Source organism: Pelecanus crispus, chromosome 8 (assembly GCF_030463565.1).
Source record: "Pelecanus crispus isolate bPelCri1 chromosome 8, bPelCri1.pri, whole genome shotgun sequence".
NCBI classification, from domain to species: Eukaryota; Metazoa; Chordata; class Aves; order Pelecaniformes; family Pelecanidae; genus Pelecanus; species Pelecanus crispus.
The window spans coordinates 47,453,737-47,472,125 of record NC_134650.1 but is presented as its reverse complement, the minus strand read 5'-3'; the positions used below and the strand labels follow the sequence as shown (position 1 = coordinate 47,472,125).

Below are 18,389 nucleotides of genomic sequence, written 5' to 3'. Positions count from 1 at the left end.
CCCTTTGCCTTGGGTGCTGAGAGCTCCTGCTGGTTCCTGCCTTGCGTCGGAAATTTCACTTTGGGAATTCCTAGCTGGAAAAATATCCTTGAAAGATGCAGCGAGAGCCGTTTAAAAACTAAAGAAAATGTTAGAGGTTTGTAATGGATTAAGTGCTATTCCGAGCAAGGATCCAAAGGTATGCGTGAAGAGAAAGCGTTTGTGTCATGGGTAATTCCGTGAAAGTTGTTCAGAAAGTGAATTACTGGCACGGGGCACCTGGGAGCACGCCGTGGGCCGGCCACTCTTTCCCTGCGTAGTCTGTCGGTTCATGGGTTGCTCACAGCTCGGGGGGGTGACATACCTTTTTTCATGAGTAAAATGACTGTAAAACCACACAGACGGTTACAGAAGCCTTGAGACAACTAACTTTTTTTTCTTAATCTATTATCAGAAAGTTGTGGAACTTGATTGATGCTCTGCTAAGCTTTCCACAATTTCTTTTCTTCTTCTGTTTGTGCAGACTCGTTAGCAGAAAGTTTATTTCTGGATTAGGCAGGGATTTGTATTTAGTAGTCTTCATGTACTCAAATACAGCATGCTTGTTGTGAATAAAATTAAATTGTGTGTTTTAATTTTCTAATGAACCGATTCCTGTGTTTTTCAGATTACACAGCGTTTTTGGGACACGCCTCTGTTGGATTTTAATATATGTCCTGCTAACAACAGCTTTCAACTATGGAATCGGTAAATATTGACCTTGCTTCTGTCCAAATTTTCTGTTTTATTACCTAACTAGTGCTTGTGTCCATGTGGATGTGTTTCTGTTCTTTTTTTTTTTAAATTGTTCTTTATTTTCTGAAATTTGAAGGTAAAAATTGCAAACTTCCATGGAATAACTTAAAGGTACTAACCAAGAAAGTCTTAGGAAATGACTTGAGTTCTGAGATGCCCTTTCATTTTCATGTCATTTCAAATGTAGCAAGTTTTTCCCTGACTTCAGTGGAAGCAAAAGTTAACTTTCCTGTGGGGGCAGTTCCAGCACTGGTTTGTCCAGCAGACTGCCTGGCTTGTTGGTGCTGTTGACTGCTGAGTATGAAATATCCTCCTACCTCTAGTATATCACGGTCCTCTTTCTCCTTACTTTCAAAATGTCTTTTTTTTTTTAAAAAAAAAAAGTCTTATTAAAAAGTGCCAGTTTCACAAAGTTATATCTCCCTGTGATTAGTTGTAATTGAAACAGATGGCACCTATGTTTCATTTTAGGCAGAGGAACCTCCTGATATGCTGAGACTACAGTTTGATTCAGTGTTAGGATTCAACTTTTTGGTAGCATTAGCAGATGTAGAAATAATAGGCTGTCCTAGAGTGGACTTTAGATGGGAAAAAAAGATTTTTGCCTAGGCATTTTGAGAGAGAGTGAGAGAGGTCGGTGCCGTCCTCTGGAAAGCAAAATGATAGAGACGTAGCTGGTAGGAAGGAGTTCGTTCTTGCTGGTTTTTTCTGCAGTACTGGCAGTTTGGTGTGTTGCAAGCTGAATAAAAGCTGTTGTTCGCTGCTCTCGGCGAGCTCGGCTTTGCAGCGCGTGTCACGGCGGTGTTACGGAGGGGAAGCTCGGCGGTGCGGAGTTGAAGGTCATCCTCAGCATGCCCAGCAACACTATGGAGAAGGCTCTCAGTGGATAACCTGCAGCGCGTTGCTTCTGCTCTGGGGCTTTGGGTACTTGGCTGACCTCTTGGTTTGTGCTGCAGTGGGATTATTTGTGTTGAAATTGTCGTTATGATAAAGGCCGTTATTGACGGAGAGTTACTCTATGTAGAAATACAGGTCTGCTCTATCAGGTGGCTTTGCAAGCTGGTAGGTTTCTTTTGTCCTGGGTTTTGAGAAAAAAAAAAAAAATCTTTCTATTTAGTTTGTCCATAATAATTCCAATTTAGCTGGTCCATAATAATTCCAGGGTATTCAGATGGAGACAAGACGTTATTTCAGTTTCCCTTGGTGGATATTACTAGCAGTAGAAGCCTTTTGCGGTGAAACAAACCAGAGTAGGCATCGGTGACTCTCCCCTGCTGCAGCTGAGTAATTAAAGCGTACGAAGTGCGAGACCTTTTGCTGTAGTGTGCAGTAGCTCTTCCCTTAATGGGTGCTCTGCAGTCCCTTGAAAAACTGAGCTGAATCCTAACATCAACTGTAGAACAGGTTGTTTACTACCTATTACATTTTGTAGTTCGGTACGGAGATTTTTCATTCCCAATTTTGAAGTAAATGGCGTTTTGCTTTTTTTTTTTGAACGCAAACCGTGCTTTTAACAGGGTAGTATTAATTGCAGTACCTTTCACTTAAATGAAAACTTACTAAACATTCAAACGTATTTGCATAGTATACTTGCCCACTGGGCAAAACGCCTTGCTTCCTGACAGATTATAGAGCATTATGGCAGGCTGTACCTCTCCAGGGCCTTTTGTCTACATCACCTGCCTTTTGGCCACTAATATCTTTTAGGATTAGTACCGAGAGCTTAAATCATGCGCTACGCCGCTATGGTAGCTGCCCTTTAGAAAAGGTTGCCACATAGGCTTTTCTCCATCTTTCGCCCTTTTCTCTCTGCATGTTTTGTACTTTGTTTATATAAAGCCATGCTATGTTGGTTATGGGTCTAGCTGAAACCGTGGATGGAAAAACTTGAGAGATGAAGGTTGAGGATGTATGATGTGACAAAACGTTCACACTGTGTAGAAAGGAAGTCAGATGTTTCTCTGACTTCTGAAACAAAAAAAAAAAAAAAGAAAGAAAGAGTGACTTTGCTTTGTGGGTTTCGTGAGCCCTGGGAGATGATAGTTAGGTGACCTTTTCCAGTAAAATAAGTTTTTAGTCACTGCTCTGCAAAGACAGACTGTTGTGTTACTTAAAATGCATATTGGTCTGGGGGCTGGTAGCTCTGTTCCTGGGCTGCTGCAGCATGGAGACATTGGGAAGAAGAGCACAAGGGGAGAAGACCAGAATCCTCCAGTGCTGGCTGAAAAAAATTATGCAAATCTGGCCTGTTCTGAAACCACAGAGGTGAATTCGTAGGCTTTGTGCTGGTGAGGAGGCCACGGCGCACACAGTCGCTGCAGTTTAGCATGCGGGTATCCATCCACCGGCGCGCTGCTGTGCGGTTTACGCCATCCTCCGAGTAGCCCAAGGGTTGAACGGAATTAATGTCTGGCCCAAGCTTGGGTAAAAACCTCTGGTCCTAAAAGGCAGTCATTCTAAAAGCGGGTCCTTGTCGTCCACGTTGGCTCCTTGTGCTGTGCATGGGTAAAACCCTGGGGTGCCTTGGTACTTGCGTGCCAAACTAGCGGCGTGGCGATGTGCCGCCTTCGTCTTGTCTGAGGAGGTGTTGTATCGTGAAAGCGCTCAGCTTTTGTCACTTGTCCGTTCGTGACTATGAGAATGAGGTTGCCCTTGCTGTAGGCCTGTGACTGAAAATCCACTGGAGCACAAAACTGGCTGGTTTGGGGGTTTTTTGCTCCCCCCTCAAGCACCTTGTGCGTGCCAGCATGTAACTTGCTGTAAAAGATGCTGCCTCGATTCCTCACTGAAGGAGGCTGAGGAGCCTGATCGTCAGGACCAGCCTTACCTTTGTGGTAAGATCCTGCTGCCTTGGCTCGATGCGTTCCGTGTTTCGTAGCTTGCCTCATGGAAATAAAGCTTCGGTGCTGGAAAGGGACTGGCAGGGCGTCCGCTGGTTGCAAACCTGATGCAGGGTGTTTCTCTCGCCGGGAGGTGGTTTGTTCCCGTCACGTGTGCCAACGCCACTGTTGGTGATGGTGCGCCGTTAACCCGATTGCCAAGATAGACTGCATTTAAATAAAACAAAACTATTTAGAGGTTTATGTGGATTGTTTGTGGCGTGATCCGCTGACCCAGAAGTAGTTGCGTTGGCGCAGCTGGAGGACCAGAAACGCTGTGGTGTGTTGTGGGGAGGGAGCAGAGGGCCTGTTCCACTGCAGGAAGTGTTACGAAAGTCTGAGATTTCTCCATTTGGGTAGATGGCTCCTTTATTGCGAAATACAGGAGTTGCTACAAACACTGCTACCCTCAGTTCTCTAAAACAGACTTTGTTTTTTTGTGTGTTTTGTTGTTTTGTGGTTTATTTCCTCCCCCCAGCTTTCTGTAGTAATAACAGCAGAGGTTCTATCTAAACGGGTGGAGAAAAAAGGAGTCGGTCGACTGCGAGATGCCGGCTTCGCGTAGCCTGAACGGCTGCAACGCGGCAGCGCTCATGCTGCCGTGAGCAGGACAGGTATTTTCTCGCTAAATTGTTTTTGAACGGTTTGCTCGAAACAAGCCAGGTTCATCACGGTAGCTTCTTTATGGCTTGTTGACAGCAAGAAATGGCTGCACCGCACCGGGCTCGTGCTGGGGTTTGGTGACTCGATGGGGACCGGCACCGCGAGCCCAGCGCCGGAGCCGATGGCTGGAGTGATTCCCGTTTCCCAGCATCTTCACTGGGGAAGCAGAGGGGTCAAGGCTTTCTCCGAGCAGCAGAGAGATTGCAGTGGCTTTCGATGGCGGTTTTGGCACTGGTATTTTACGGAGTTCATAATGAATATGTAGGTGTAAGATTAAAAGAATGAATAAGGTAGCGCTGCTAAAGAGAATTGCTTTTCAGAGCTGCAGCCGTGCCTTGTTCTGACCTCCCGAAAAGGGTACAATTGTAAAGCTGAGGCCCGTAGTGGAAAAGCAATTACAATACGTGCTTCCAGGATTGAATTGTCCTCTGAAAGTCAGATGCTGCAATAATGGTAGCGTTGTTTAGGTGGAACGTGACTTTACTTAACTGCTTGTTATTTTTCTATTAATGCTCTTCAATGTGTTCATACACAGTTTTCAGTTTTTACTGCTTTGGAGGAAATAGAGCTTAGTATTCCACAGGGAAAGTATTTCTTTGCATAGAAGCGTTCTTCTGAGCTTCCAGCCTTTTTTCCACGTTTCAATTCTTATCCCTTCCAAATTAGAGGGGTTGGAAGGTAACACAACAGAAGTGCAACGTACATTTTTTCTTTAGCATGTCGGTCGCAGCCGAGCTGAGCAGTGAGGCTTTCCCTGTGGTTCCGGGGTATGGTGTGGAAGTGTTTGTTGGCTTTTGGGGCGAGAAGCTGTGTTTTGAAGCAGGTCCTGGAGAGGGGAGGGGAAGCCACGTGCTGGTGGAATTAATAGTCTCACGTAATGGTAAAGAAACAGAGCTGTGTGGCAGGTGGGTTTGACCGACCTCTACTGTGGTCCTCGCCCCACACCCCTGAAATGGTGGAGCTCTTTTGCTCGGAAAAATCCAGATTTTGTAAGTGCCTTAGAGCAGCTGGGTGGCTCTTCAGGTGCGGGTTTGCCCGGAGTGTTTCGGACGAGGCAGTCTGGGGTTGTGCTGGTGCGGGGCTCGGCCGCGGAAAGGCTGCAGCCAGGGTGGAGCGGGGATGGGTTGGTGGAGAGAATTTGTTAGCCAGAGCTCTTCCCTGGCACGGCGCTCGTACGCTGTCGTACCTGCGTGAATGTCAGGTGGGTTGCCACGGCCCTTAGGAGCGGTAAGCTTTTCTGTTTGTCCATTTTGTATATAATCTACATTTAATTTTTTAAAGCCATATCTTGACTGTAAGCAGAGGTTAAACAGAGGTGGCTTTGTTGTGAGCCCAGATCTCTTCGTCAGTCAAAGGGGCTTGAGTTTTTGGACACAAAATGCCTCTGAGACCTGCAGAAAAGATCTTTCAAATCCTTCCCTCTAGCCCAAAGAAAAAGCTGGATTCTCAGATGTAATCTCAGCATAAGCGTTTGGTTTGAGTGTCTGAATTGCTGCTTTTACAGTTCTCTGTATTTTATCAGAATTTGTTAAATTGCCAATGTTATTCACATGCCACTTTTGGCAGATGCCACCTACATGCCCTCAATTTGAACGTACCTTTTAGGAGAAGTGTAGGTAGGGAAGCTCCCTTCTTGCATGTCGGGTGTTAGAGTGGAGCACTTAGATTAATTCGCTTTCGCTAACCTTTCCACTGCTAATAAGCTAACCTGGCCCATGTGCACAATACAGCACCTGTAATGAACAGATCTGAGCCGAGCGGAAACTTGGAAAAATGTCTTGCTTGACTTGTTTTCTTTGGGTGTAATTCAGATCTGTGGGTTCACCGTGACACAGATGGAAGCTCTTGGTAAGAGCAGTCCACAACCAGATACAACACTGGTCCTCCTTCCTCTCATCTCCTGTTTAGAACTAGACAAAACCGTGGCAATAATTACCTAAAAAGAAGGAAAATGACTGCTTGGGTTTTTTTCCCCTCGACTCCACTTGTTTTTGAATAGTTTTATTCTCCAAAGGGGCTATATTATGACCACAAAAATCCTAATTTTTTAAAAAATGTATACTTTTGAGTTAAGATTTTGTAGATTTGTATCAGCTAATGTACTCTGCGCTTAAATCACAGTTGCATTTAGGAACAGGTTCATTAAAACAAGCTTGTAACGTAGACGGCGCACAGGTTCATCATTTCCAGTAACTGGCAGGGTCTGTTGTTTGATGGGGGAAGACTCCGGTGACACATACAGCCCGGCTGACACATGGAGGCACGATTTCGGGAAGGGAATCTGTAGGTTATTTGGCACGCAAGCGGCCGGTTACCGCTTCCATCGTTGTGCAACGGCGTTCCTGGGTGCGACCTCCCTGAAAGTAAAAGTGCTTCCAGGCAGGTTCTGGTGCATCACGTTGCAGGAGGCTCCTGCACGTGGGAACGCTCGCGGGAGAAGGGAGGTGCAGTGTTGGAGTGATGGTTTTATTTATTTCCGAGTGTTTTGTGTAGCACCAAAGTGTGTTCTTGAAAGGGAATGAAGTTACGGTCTCCGCCCTGAGGAAGTGACACTCTGGATGTGAGATGACAGGCTTTGGGAGTGAAATGGCAGGATTACACAAAATATGGCTGAAATCGCTTGTTTTCAGAAGATATCCATCACGCTATGATTAAGTGCAGATGATGCATTTGGCAGCAAGAGGTGTGCAATCTGTTCCTACCCCACGGAGCTTGCGGACCAAAGGCCTGCTGATAAGACCAGGCTCACTGTCGTACTACCTGCATGAATAATAGTTCAGGACGCTCTTGCTCCCTTATCTTTGGCTCTTTTAAATAATAGTGTAGATAATTGAGAGCCTGGTGATTTTGACAGTCGAATCCCTGAGTTCTTTAAGCGGGGGGAGCAGTTTTTGGGGGCTGCGGGAATGCGTTCCTGTTGTATGAGTACCGAGGGAGATGCGTGGGTGGCTTGGGGTCTTTAGTGGAGCCGCGGGTGGGACGGCGGCGTCCGACAGGTGCGGGTCAGCTGCCTCACACCCCCCGAGGTGGGAGCCGTTGCTGGTGTAAAGCGGCAGGAAAAAGCGGGAGCGTGAATTTTATGGAAACCTCGCATGGAAGATGGTTTGGCTGAACCCCCGAGCACTGTAACAGGCGGGTGCGGCCTCTTTCTTTAATATGGACGTGTAAAAGGGGGAAGCTGCCGTTATTGCAAGCAAATGCAAAATCGATGGGTGTGCTTTATTGGTATTCTTTGGAGGGGGACTTCTGACAAAACCAGGAAATGCTTCTGAAAAGTAAGTCTTCAATGTCGAATGTGAAGACGGAGACTAGGCATTATCATTATTTCTGTTCCCTTGGTTAAATTCTTGGCAGAGCTTTAATTTTAGAAGAACAAGACAAGGGCTGAGATGTGCAGGCTCAGCCTAATTCATTACTGCCTTAATTAGATGCTTGAGAGCTCAGGTATTCTGACGGTTTTTGCAACGCTGCATGTTATCCCTGTTTTATAGTAGTTTGCTGGACTTCTCCAGCAGAAATTCAAACATAAGTTCATTGGAATGTGTTTAACAAGTTAATGATTTAATTAGTATTTTGATCGTGATTGCGACTGGACAGGCTAATTGTTTCCAGTTGCTGGAGATGTACAGGAGCTGGGAGAAGGGATTTTCTGGGGTGTTTTGCAGAAACGTGCATCTTGCTGTGGACGCTGGAGCGAGCGAGGGGATGCAGGCTGTCATCTGTGCTCACTGGGGCTTCGAGGGGCTTGAATTCCCGGAACCTCTCTCTGTGCCTGGACTTTTTGGGAAGCTGGCACGCCTGGCTTTTCTGGCCTCAGAAGTGGCTTTGGTTTGGTAGACAAATACTGAAAGCTCTGCTTTTCCTCAGAACTGTTTGATCCGCATTGCCTGCCTTCGCCGCTGCCCAGGCTCATCTGGGGTGCGGGCAGACGGCTGCAGGCCGCCGCGCCGGGGCGTTTTGGGAAGTCCCAGCGCTCCGGCGAGGGCCGTGGCAGAGTGCCGCAGCGAGTACAGCGGATTTCTGAAGCGCTGCGGGACTGGCTAAAACTCTCCGCTTGCCCCGAGAGCGGCCGTTTCAGCTGTAACGTTTTTAACTCTTGAATTTGGAACAGACTTAGAAGCTCACCTTTGGGGGTGGTAGCTTGTTAAGTTGTCAATACTATTGCCTGTAACCATCTGTTCCTACCACTAAGTAGCTGCAAAAATCAGTAATTCATTCTTTATTTTTTTGCGGAGCTTGGGTGTAAATCTTCTCCCTTGTTATTTTTATGGGCTCCCTCGGTATAAAAGACAGGCATCTCCACAGTGCTGGAAAGGCAAACCGACATTCTTTCTTTAATCTTTCATCTAAATTTATTTGAATTTTAAATTCAAATATTGGAGGTTACTTTGGAGCACAATAGCTATTTCTGGTGAAGTCAGCGCGTGGGTCTCCCCTATCAAACAGCGATGTGCTTGTGTAACTTCACCTTTCTGGGTTAACCACTCCCGAGAGGAAAGGAGATGGCAGGCATGTATACAATTTATTTTAGGAAATTGCCACTGTAAATGGATGTGGTGTTTGCTTTTGCAAGTAAAACTTGTCATGGATTCTTATTTCCTATTTGTTTGGTTTTTTGTCCAAGCGAATTAATGATCCAAGTGGGCTGGCTTTGGTAGTTCTGATGTTAAGCCGGCGTTGGTAGTTGGGGTCACAGAGGGGAGGGGTGGTCCGGAGGCGGCTCCGGTGGTTGTCTTGTAGCAGTGACGGGAACATTGAAACGGCGTCGCTTGTAGGACGGACAGACGGACAGACTACTGCGTATTGCACCCTGAGCTATGCGGCGCTGGGGTTTCACTGCTAGGCTTAAATTGCAGAATCAAAATGGGCTGATAGCAAATAGTGTTTGGGGAGACGAGATGCCGGTTACTGGGGTCGTCAGTGCTGTCGCATGGCAGGTAGCGATGACACTTTTCCAATACAGAAGGACGTTGCGGCCCGAGGACAAGTGCTCTTCAGAGCTTTGACTCCCTGCATCACTGGAGTTCGGCTCTCAAAAGGCTTATTTTGGTGGTTATCTAAACTACAGAGCGTATGCCTGAGGGTTCTCTCGAGGCCATGTCCAGTTTTGCCAGTCCGATACCATCTGCACGCTCACCACCGATGGCAGAAGTTGGGTTTTGTCTGATCTAAACAGAAAAACTGCTGGATTTTGATGGCGTTTGTGCGATGTGTGCGTCTGGACTTATCCTATGATACTGCAAGATGTGACTGTATTTTTACGTTATTGTAATACAGAAGCAGCAACGACGTGAGCAGCTCTTGGGTCAGGCGCGTGCTCCCGCCCTTTGATCTACGCGGGCCTTGCTGGAAACGCCCGGGTGCTGTGCGTGGCCGGGGAGGCGGCGAGCAGCACGCGGGGAGAGCGGGTCCTGTGCTGCGCCGTCACGGCGGGCTTGTCCTGTGAAGGGGGACAGCCCTGATGTGATGAAGAAACGGGGAAGCTCTTGGAGGACTTAGTCCTGGCCGTAACTAATATTTTGGAGGATTTGCAGGATAGGAGTGGTCTCTAAGGATGGACAAAGCAGCCTGGAATGGTGCATCTGTTGTTGCTGGCGGCTGTAGCTGCCATAAAGAAGGACCTGGCATACCACTATCAATTCCTCATGTACCCTCACAAAATTTTAATACTTGCAGGCTTCAGTAGTTTTTAGGAAAAGTCATTAGTCTAAAAGCTGTCATGCATCTTGCAAGGTGGCTTGGACTCTATGGGGCAGAGCTCTTTAAGAGTCCATTATCTGTGACTTTCCTTGGCTTCAAATGATAACATTTAACCTTAATTCTGAATTTCCGGGCAGTCTTGACACTCAGTTTGTTTCCAGGTTTGGTGGGAAGCGGGATGGCAGCGTGAGGGCTGGATGCGTTTGCGTGCGCTGGGGCACCTCGGGCTCGGCCCCAAGGCTGGCTCGCGGTCCGGCGTGGCTGAGCTCGAGCAGTTGGCCGCATGCCGACAGCAAGCGACCACGGGGGAGAATACTTGGAGGAACTGCCAAAATGAGAGGAGCTGGTCGGTTTGATGGTTGTGGGTAGGAACGGCAGGAGGAGTTCTTTGATTGTGGTCATTTTTGTCCTTTTATATAATTTTTCAGCTGTTTAGACTGACGGTGTAAGGATTAAAAGGTCAGTGTTGAGTAGCTCTGGTTATTCTCTGCTGGACCTAGACTGATTGCTGGTGTCGTATAAGAAATACACTTCCTTTTTACATTACACAGTCAGAAGAAAATTATTTTGTTGTCTTCAGTAGTTTTTACCTCATTCTTGTAGTCTTGCTAATATCCTGTATTTGTTTTTTGCAGGAAGCCTTTCAACGTTTTCTTAATTGGAATTAAGTGTTGCAATAGAAATGCACATTTTGGTTGAAGATAATGTAGGAAATAAATATTCACAGAAATTTATTTTAAGTTAGTAGAAAAACATTCGTTGGAGAGCTTTGTGTTGGAACTTTAACTGAGAGGTTTAATGAAAGCTTGCTTTGCTCTTGGGTAATAATAAAGGAATAAACCAACTCTACTGCTCCTGAATTATCTTGAGCAACCAACCTCAGAGACTAGGTCTATTTGTTATTATATTGTAAATGACGTTAATGAACGTAATGACACAGAGTTAATGCTGTACAAAAGTTACATGGAGTCAAAATCAAATGACAACAGGTAGTAAATAACTTGACAAAATAAAACTATGAAAACTAATAAATGATGAAAAAAATAATCCTGTATTCTTTTCCTGTCAACAGTTAGGGCTGCATCTGGATGTAGCAGCTGGCCAGTCCTGCATTCTTTTTTCCTCTAGTTTTTAATGATGCTTTTACAACAGTCTGAAATGAGATCTCTGTCTAAATGAGCTGGTAGTAGGGACGTAGCTGTTCCTCGGGGCTTTGCACTGAGCGAGGGATCGCACAGCTAAATTCTCCCTTCTTTCTCCCTGCGGTTTCTTGGTTATTTAGTGCTTAATGTAAGGAGTACCTGAATATGAATGATATACTCGAAGGTTTGGTTAAAGATAAAGAAACTTTCCTCATTCCCTTGACCTCAATCTTGCTGAAGGTAGGAAAGCTTTTAAATTACCTACAGCACTGGGTGTACGTATGCAGCTGCATGCGTACATGCGTACGTATTTTTAAATGTCCCCTATTTCAAGGTCATGCACAAAGTGCAGGTTAGATTTGCTGTAGCAAGGTATCTGTTATTGGGGCTTATTCCCATGGTCTGAAAGGAGTGCGGGATGGGGACCAAGGGAGAGGATTTCCTCCGAGTCCCGCGTGGTGCTTTGTACCTGCCTGGATGAGAAGAATGTGGATTGACAGTCTCTCTTCCCACAGTAGTCTTCAGAGCTGCTTAATCTATTTTTTTTTTTCATACTTGCGAAACGGCACGAAGCTTTGAGACACTCCTGTGTAAGCTTAGGCGATGATGAGCAAGAGGATTAATTAGATCTTCAAGACAGATAACTAGAGCAATGAGTTGTGCATAATAGTAGCTTGGAATTCCACTGACGTGGTTGCAAAGCGCTGTGCAACATGCATGCCTTGGCTGAAGCATAATTATTTCTCAGCGTTGCGTGCCCAAATGCCTCTGGGCACTGTAGCAAAATTTAGTAAGCAAATTATGTGAACAAAAAAGCTCAACTTTGATGGTTTTGCACACACCAAAATAGTTGTCAGTGAAGCGATCAGCTGCTGGTTTGATCACCTATTGGTGGTGTCTTCCTGGTAAGTCAAGCTGACAGTCTGAAATTTGGATTCCACCAAGGTCCTGCTGTAGACGTAGACTAACTGGCTTGTAATGCTAAATTAAGACAAAAAAAAATTGGATTCAAATTCGATTGCAGGTATAGGGATTTTCTGTATTTCTGTATTATATGTACATATTGTGTACTTTTGACCAGGGCTGCAGGCAAGTCTAGGTTCTTTCAGAAATCTGCGTTGCCACTAATACTCCTGCCCCAGGAGAGGGTGGTGGCTTTAAGGTTAGGTGTCACTAAAGTGACTGCTTTTTTTAGGGAAACTTCACCTTTTAAAAAAAAAAAAAATTCTTCCCCATGCAGAGCTTTCCTTTGCTCACAGAAATAGTTTCTATATTCATATTTAATTTACAGTAGCTCAGAGGAATGAAGAAAATACTGGACTCTTCTTTTTTTTTTTTTTTTTGGTACAGTCCTTATTAAATTTCTTTGGAACAACTCTTGGATATAAACAAGGAGGACAGAGTGTACTGGGCAAAGTAGTGAGACATTTTTTGTTAAAACCGTTAGTGTTCATGGCTTTAACATTTGAAGGTAAAAACCAGTGAAGCCCATTAGATACCTTAGCGTAGTTTTAGTTACTGCTTGCACTTTTCCAGTTCCTTTTCCGCTGTGATTCTTTGTAGCTTTACCTCTTGATACAGATTTTAGGGTGGGTTCCCCCCCAGTATTGAAAACCTTGCATTTCTGATGATGACAGAAAAGAGCTGTGCTCTGTAGCTTCGGAGAAAGTTTGGTCATAATTCAAGACATGGTCCTGGAGAGGCTTCAATTAAACCGTGTTGAAAGAGGGCTGTATTTTGCAGTTTTGCAAAGTTGGAGATTTTTTCCCTGTTAAAACCTTGGGGATCCCTGGGAAAGGAGGTTGATCCTGGCTTTTTCTGCTGGGTGAGTAGGAATTTAAAACTTCGCCCCCCTGCTTTGACCTAGTTATGAAACCCTTGCCTGTAAAAGTATTAATTCGTGGACTCTTAAGCCATTTTAGTATTAGAATTGCAGAGTGTAGTGTATGCTTTTCTGTAGAGCCACCTTGAGTTTAGACATTAAAGGATGGTGATAAACCTGATAAACTTAGTAACATATTCCAGTGTGCTATGAACCTTCTTCATTACTCTGGAATTAATCAATGACTTTGACTTCTTTTTTCCCCTGCTCAGCCATACTTTCACAAGGTATAATTAAAAAAAAAAAAAAAAACAAAACCAACCCAAACCTATAGTTTTCTTTTTTGTTCAACTCTGCTGTTGTTGAACTATGTGTGGTTTGGACTTCAGCCCTCCAGAATGTTGGCAGAAGTTCTTGTCTGGAAAGAAATGGTAATTCTTTTGGGGTTGAAAAATGGGGAAGGAAAGATCTCTGTAGCAGAGATGATTTAAAGCAGAATAAGTCAATATGCGTGTGTATATATATCTCAATGTACACTAAGGTTTGTGTGATTCTTACCTAGTATGTTCCTCATTTTTGTTTTTGTCAGGTTTGCTTGGTTTTAGTTTATTGTAGCCAATCCTATTTTTAAACTTCTTATGAAGTTTAATGCACTAGCTAAAATTGCAGCAATTGAAATGACTGAAATTTAGATATTACATTTGAATTGACCTGAAGTGATACAAAAGTGACCTTAAACTATCTTTTTCATATGAACCGCTTTTCTTTTGCCTTCTGAGTGCGGAGCAGAAGACCGTACCCATCCCTCTGGAGCCACGCGTGTCCTCTCTTGGGGTCGTAGTCTCAAGCCAGCGATCCGTGCGCCAGGCTATTCTCAGGTGGAGCCTTCGCTGCGGAAACAGCCATTAGAGGAGGAGGAGGAGAGGGCCCAGGCCTGGTGCCCCAGCCGCGTCGGGTGTGCGTGGCGGGGAGCCGCTCTTCCCAAATACGGAAACCTTAGCGGGGTCGTATGCTTGAGCTCTGAACTGTCGTCAGCTCGCTGTCTGGTCCCGGGGCATTGGTGCGTACCTCCCAACTTCGTGTTCGTTTACAGGCAATAGTTGAAGAGCCGGGCGCGTGGTGATGCTCATCCTGCCTAGCTTACAGCCGCAGTACCCGCCAGGCTCCGCTTGCGGGGATGCTGTGTTGTCTTTGCAGGCTGGCGAGCGCCTCGGCGGTCTGCTGGTGCCAGCCTGGAAAACGCCGTGAAGGCGCAAAGGGCGCTGTGCAGCAACGCGAGACCTTCCGTGGCACTGCTCTAGGTGGCTGTGCTGGTAGTTCTGCTTTTGTTTCAAAACCAAGCAAGCTTACGGAAACGGGTAGATGTGTATATATATGAACCGAAAGGGGAAATGTCCGCTTCTTTCAGCTGGGAGACTTGTCGTCTTCTCTTTTTCCTGGACACGTTAAGAACACTTTAACAGCAGCGCTGATGCTTTTGTACTGGCAAGATTATTGCCTTGGCGATACTGGAGGTCAGAATAAATTCATAAACCTTTTGGGTCGGGCTTCCCCTCCTTCCCCGGCAGAAAGATGGACAGCAGCTTTCCCAGCTACTCATCGCAAAAGAATTAAGTTTTTGTGGAAATCTCTATTCAAACATAGGATCAAGCTCAGAGTTGCTCTTCGTCTAACAATGCTAACTCCTATGTAGGTTATTTTTATTCTTTTATTTAGCTTTGTTTTGCCGTGCGGGTGATGTAACTGCTCTGGCTGGAGGGGCGGCTGTGTCACTGCGTGTGTGCAGTGCTCGCGGCCGAGCCGGCGTGCCTGGCTGCTCCCGGCTCCTGGGAAGCAGCAGAGCCGGAGCTTGACTCCTCCGGGCTATGGTGCAGGAGGTGAGGCCAAGGCACCCGAATCCGGCGGCTTTCCCGGCGTCCACGTGTGAAGCTCGGCTTGGATGTACAGGAGAAGGGTCTTAGCTGGCATTCCTTTTGGAACGGTGCGCTGTAAGGGCTTGCACCCTTTGAAGAAAGCAGATGTGAAACCGATGTGAATCTGCGTCACGCTTACAGTTCAGAAATGGGAAAACTCAGTACGTGGTTTCACTATAGGGATATAATGCTAATAGCGCCGGTTTAGAGCTGTTTTAACGATTTCTCTGACTAGCTGGAGCTACAGACGTCACCGCGGGTTTACGTTTAGCAGCCCCCTTTGTACCTTTGTGATGTTAGCGGGCGATGAAGCAACGTAGTATTGAAGTACTTGAACAAAGAATGTATCTGGAAGTGGCTAGTGGTCATTCTGGCAGATACTTAAGACCAAAGCTGCTATTGTTTTTCTCTTAGTTAAACAACAGTCAAGCTCATGCTGTGGCTTTTTTCTTTTCAATTGCAGTATAATGTTAGCTTTTATATATCCCCCGGGCCCACACCCGGGTGTGTGGTGGGCCAGCACACAGATGCATTGTTCGGGGTCCCGCATTCCAGGGAGATCAAATGCTCTGTGCACCACATCAGCTGCACATCTGCAACTGCTAAATCCTCCGCAGTCCTTCCGGATCCAGGTGCCATGCAATTACTAGGTTAAAGGCATCAAGAGCTGCTGCTTCCAGGTCCTTTCTGTTTAATTCTGCCTGCTTTGATTCACTACAGCTGGTGAAACAGTTAGACTTGGTTCAGGCATGTGTGGAAGAGAGCTCATTTCATGCTTGGAATTGTAATTATGTTCTTTTCTTTCAAGCTGCCAGCAGTAAAAGATGTCTTCCAGTGTGTATTATCTAAATAAGCTGTAGTGTTTAAATGTTTTCTTATTTCATTTTAAGAATGTGGCAAAATAAATTGTGCTTACTCTTCTAGTTTTTGTTCTGGAGCAATTAATTCCCCATAGCTCTCTCCCGTGATTCAGGCACGCTCGTTGTCTCTGTGCAGCGGCTGTGTTAACGCTGCTTTTAAATAGCTGTGCGAAGGAGAGCCGTGTGCCAGTGCGATGGCACTGCCCTGGCTTGCCCGCTTGGCACTGGGGTGTCTCCTCTGGTGCACTCTGCCTGCAGTCGCTATCTGGCGTCTGCAATCTATTCCATCCCAGTCATCTCTTATGCTTTTTAGAATTCAAGCTTCTTGCTTCTAGTGAATTTTAATCTGTTTAGTATACGTGAGCAAGAGACAAGAGTACAGTGCAAATATTAGTCCTCTCTTTAAAACAGCCTTTTCTGCACCCGAGTTTTCCACGATGAAAAGATGCCCTTCAGTGCGCCAGTTAACGGCGGGCACCGCAGCGATGCTCCAAGCTTACCTCTGGAGGCTGCAGGTGTGAAGTTTTGGGCATGTGGGTTTCCGTGTCGGGCTCTCGGTACTGTCGGCTGGATTTGGGGCGGAAAAACCAGCTGTGCTCTTGCCCAGCTCTTAACCCGTGCTCGTGGGTGTATCTGCAGCTTGGATCCGAGTACCCTTGTAGTTAGCACCTATTACCTCTCTCTCCTCAACTTTATTTTTCATATAGTGCCAGCTGTACAGGTCAGATCTTTCCCTTCCCTTGGCAGATAAATAGCGTTCCTCGAGAGCCCGTCTTTCCGTGGCCTGATCTTTGGAGGAGTATGCTCTCTCAAAGATGGTCTACAGGAGACGGCTCCGCTTCTCTTCCCCCACGGCCGAGAGCCCTGGTGACTTGGAGCGGTAGCTGACATTTATCCTGCAGGACCGTTCTCCAGCGGGGAAATTGAAGGCTGCTGTGGGGCACTGCCTTGGCTTACGGATGTGCTGCCCTGCCTTAGGTAGGGAGCGTGCTTCTCTGCGCGCCAGCCCAGCGCACCGTTCTTCCTCCAACGTGCCTCATCTTCTGGAGTGGCCCCTACGTGTGCTGTGAGCCAGGCAAGTTTCTTTGGAGCTGAGTTTGTGCTCTGGTCCTGGGCTTTTGACTTCCTTACAAAGATAAACATGTTTGGGGTTTTTTATATGCAGCTGTTGCAGCTTTTCTCTGTTTTTTGGGTGTCTGGAATCAGCACTCTGATCTGCTTTCCCTTGTCTCTGGAGTCTGTCTGCTCATCCTGTGGTCTCGAGATGAGAGTGCCTGATAGCCATTTCGGTGTCTTTGTGATTGACTGGAAGTCACAGTGGATAAATCTTTCATGATTGGAAACCACTTAAGCCACGAGGTGGCTGATGATCACTGGTTATTAGTGGAGAGGTTCTACCAAACAATCAGAGAAAATTGAGTGGCAGGGCGTATAATTTATGACTTCATCCCAGCACTGTGGGGGCAAGTCAGTGAGAATCGAAACAGTGAAAGAATTATATTTGACAGATATTTTAAAGAATGACTCCAGTTAGTGTCATTTATTGCTGGAATGTGTGGACAGATCCCGAGTCAAAGCCCTCTTAGGGGCAGTGCCAAAACCAGATATGAAAGAGTGTGCAAGAAAATGAGAATGCGGTATGTGGCCAAAGGCTTAAATTTTCTGACAATGGGCAAAAAGAATGTTCTAAGGGTTTTTTTCAGGCATTTTCCTTTGATAATAAAGTTTACGGATCCTATGTAATGTTTGTTGAAACCCCCGCCTGAAGGGGATTTGTTGGAGCTTGTAAATTGAGCAGTACCTCTATTGCATTAAAGGCATTATCAACACACAGAGGAGAGCAGTTAGAGAAACTTCTGGAACATTCGGGGAAATTAATTTTCTTGCTTTTAATGAGTGCTTGCAAAAAACGCCCATAAAATTATCTCTAGGATTATCTTAATTTTTGCCTAGCAGTGATACACGGCATAGGAGAGGTCTCGCTCTGTTACCCTTTGCTGGCGTTGGTATTAGAAGTACCTGGGCAAAAGTCTGCCGCTGTTCAGCGCGGCGGTAGCTTCTTCCGCATGCATGCGACGGATAACTGCCGTTAATTCCAAAGGAGGAAAAACTCTAGAAAAACATTCTTTCTTCAAATGTTTTGTCGTAGTAATGTCTCTGAAAGTATTAATCTCTCTTGTCACAATTTGGCACTCGCTCTAGTTCCCGGCAGGGGTTTCTCAGCTAATCCCCGCCTGGAAGACTTTGCCTTACCTTATATTAATTTCTGCTCCCTTCTGCAGCCTGACGTCGTTTGAGGGTTTGTTTTCAGCTTAAAGTACGTCGCAGGCCTTCCTGTCTGACTTTGGGTTAAAAGATGGGGGCAGTTTCAGTGCCCATACGTGTTCTGGAGCACCCGCTGTGCCGCTCACCTCTTCCCTTCCAGCCCTCCCCAAAGCGTTGTGCAGTGGGCTGCGGCACTCTTACTCCCTCACAGCCCTGGAGAAATTATTTGAGACATTTGTTTTCAGGTGCAGGATTTCCTTAATGCGAGTAGCTCGCTTTGAGAGGAAAGTGGCAAGATGTTCTCGCTCTATGAGTGACAGCTACTGAATCAAACATCTGCCTTGCTGCTGGACTTGTCCCCGAAAGCTGCT

The 18,389-nt window shown here is 46.0% G+C and overlaps 1 protein-coding gene across 1 annotated transcript in view; it reads left to right on the top strand.

Annotated features, from left to right (window-relative positions):
• Positions 1 to 691: 691 nt before the first annotated feature.
• The window catches only part of ANKRD11 (ankyrin repeat domain containing 11), a 136,007-nt gene continuing 118,309 nt past the window's right edge, over positions 692 to 18,389 (top strand). Inside the window, exon 1 of the mRNA XM_075714844.1 lies at positions 692 to 726. The gene's annotated coding sequence lies outside the window, so the exon portion shown is untranslated. The remainder of the gene's footprint in view (positions 727 to 18,389) is intronic.